Source organism: Triticum dicoccoides, chromosome 3B, assembly GCF_002162155.2.
Source record: "Triticum dicoccoides isolate Atlit2015 ecotype Zavitan chromosome 3B, WEW_v2.0, whole genome shotgun sequence".
NCBI lineage: Eukaryota > Viridiplantae > Streptophyta > Magnoliopsida > Poales > Poaceae > Triticum > Triticum dicoccoides.
Window position 1 is genome coordinate 580,619,362 of NC_041385.1, and position 2,827 is coordinate 580,622,188.

Below are 2,827 nucleotides of genomic sequence, written 5' to 3' on the forward strand. Positions count from 1 at the left end.
GCCAAGTCTTCCGCAAAATCCACCTTGATCATTGGTTAGCAGCCAAGTGTATAATGGTGTAAGCGCAGCTATGGTGTTGCTGATGGCGAACTTTTGTAATGATCAAGTTTAAGCTGTGTGATGTAGTCTCGTTTGTGCAACTAATAATATTAATGGAAGTATGTTTTTAGCTAAGCAGGTGTAAAAAAGAAGGTTAACTTTGACGGATCCCTTTCAAAGAGTCTGAAAATCAAACTAACAGGATTCCAGCCCATTGCACACAGCAGGGGCCGCGTCGGACACCTGTAAGGCGTCACCTGTATTGAATTACTGTTACCACTGCCCAGCGGTGCAGAGGAACATTGATGTCAAGCAATTTCGTAAGAGGGGAAGAAATAAAATCAACTGAATCTCTCCTCACACAATGCACCAGACCAGATTGATTTCTCAAACAAGAACTCAGTGAAATACAAAATGGGAGATGCACAGGCACACTACAACAATAGGCAGACTCTCATACATTTTTTCTTCTACATGATAAACATTCAAATCACAACAACCTGACCTCAAACAACGCGTACTTCACTTACGGTTATTATTACAACACAGAACAAAAACACTAAATCTAAATGAAGTCACCCGCAAATTGCATTTGGCTGTAAGGTAGCATTTTCAACATGGAGTACAACCCTAGGCTTGCTGCAGATGTTTTTCCTGTGACCACCGAAGCCACAGTTCGAGCATTTTGCCGCTTTCCTTTCTTTTTGAGGAAGATCACCTCTTTGTGGACATGTGGTGCTCTTGTGCCCTGGTTCTCAACATATACTGGAGAAGCGAGTTCGTTTACTTGTCCCGCGTCCATTTCCAGCTTGTGCATTTCCTGTCAGTCTGTACTTCTTGCTTTTTGCACCACGATCATCATATGGAGGTTTATCCCTGCAGGTGATTGGTTACCAGGCTTTCGTTTTCATTCTGGAGCTTTTAGCCCCACGAAATTACCAAGTGCATGTGCCACTTGCACCAACGGTGAGTCGTGTGTGGCATCACTTTCTCTATTGCTACTTCCATCGCCTTGCATTGATCTGCAAATGCAATTCAACATTCATTTTATTTAACTAGTATACTGAAAACGAGAGAACATCACAAAGAGTGTGCTAGCAAGAATGGTAAATCAATAGACTAGTCGTCTCACTGGAATCATGTGAAGTAGCTGAGTGTGAATTATGAAGCTAGATGAAATTTTAAATTTTAAACACATCATTTTTTTTGTTCACCTGTGAGCACGACGAGTACACCTTCCCGCCACACTTCTCCATTAACGAATGGTTGTGTGATGATATGAACTCACTTATGTACCATCCATTGTCCTTTGATCGAAGCAATCGTATGAGCGCGGGGCACCTGCACCAGCAAGTCCGGGTGTTGCTTTTCTTCGAAATCCCCTGCAAATGCCACAAACAAACAACATTTATTTTTTGTTAGTTCAGACTCCCTTGATAGGCAGTAACTTTTTTTTTGGTTGACACAACATCTGCCATTGCCACACAACAGACAACTGAAAATCAGTGCTTACCGAGCAGCCACATACTATCTCTTGCATGCATTTTGTCCTTTCAACATTAAGCCTGCTCTTGCCATATCTTACCCCAAATCCAATCTCCCAGGAATACAAATTGTAATAGTCATAAGCTTCTCCAAGTGAATGAGACGTGCTTCCTACTGCAGGCACTATTACAGTGTCCTTTTTCTTCTCAGCATATCTTCTCAATGCTTTTTCAAGAGCACTCATTCTGCCAGCACACGGAGGGCGTTCTTCAGGACTTCAGGTGCATGCCCAACAAGCAGACTGCACAACGCAGACATACATAATTCAGAAAAAATGGGGTAACTAGCTTAGATTCAGAAAAATACATCGTAACTGCATTTAAAATGTGGCTGTCTGCCTGTATATTGTAAAGACCAGCATAGATCGATATGATACAGGAGGGAAAAAATTATCAGTCCAGTCGAATTTACAGGTTTACTGAGCCTACAAATGTGGCGTATACCTCTTGGTCCAGCCCGGCGCCTGAGGATCGTCTTTGCCCGTCAACTACTCTGAGTTCGGCGCCGACAGAGCCACTCCATTGCATTCGCTCTGCAAATATAGTTCCAATGTCACCGCCGCATCGCCCACATCACCGATACTGGATTCGGTAGCCGTGCATACGAAAGTTTGGTTGCCTCCGCCGCTTAGCAGCGATTCATCAGCGGCGAGATCTGGTAGAGGAAACCTACGGAAATGAAGGCGCGCACTAATAAGATGCGAGTCTGCTTACATCCGCCGGCGGCGAGAACAAAAAAGGGCGGCAGCAAAACATACCTGTCAACTGGATCCGATAGGAACTCCAAGCCCTCGCCTGTCGCCTCCGCCGTCGCCATAGCTATGCGTCCCTGCCGTCGTGCAGCGTCTCGAAGGATAGTTTTTTTTTTCGCTGAAGCGTTGCCGCCGGAGTATGGACCCACAATGTCATAGCACGGCTATCCCCTTCTGTTCTCTTTCCCGGAGGAAGACGCTTATCCGATAAGGTTATGCCATTTTTGCGCGCCGTGATTGATCTGACGACAGGGCTTATGTACCGTGGGAAACAGAAATGAGCAAGCGGCACATATGCAACTTGTACCATCCAGGGAACTGTGATCGTTGATGGACCCGTCTCCGTATTCTACTGCTTAGTTGTCGTATCTGTCGCGCCTCTGACCGAACGCACTTAATACACATCTCAACGCGGCAACGTCCCATTGGTACATATACCGGGAGCGCGCGAGCTCGTCCATACCATCGCCGCTCCGTTGTATCAATGTGCCT

The 2,827-nt window shown here is 45.5% G+C and overlaps 1 long non-coding RNA gene across 1 annotated transcript; it reads right to left on the reverse strand.

Annotated features, from left to right (window-relative positions):
* Positions 1-375: 375 nt before the first annotated feature.
* Positions 376-2,502, reverse strand: LOC119281599. The gene is made up of 5 exons (XR_005138474.1): positions 2,342-2,502; positions 2,028-2,252; positions 1,553-1,825; positions 1,254-1,421; positions 376-1,061 (listed from the first exon to the last, which is right to left on the reverse strand). It is a non-coding gene; the product is annotated as an uncharacterized LOC119281599 (long non-coding RNA).
* Positions 2,503-2,827: the final 325 nt, after the last annotated feature.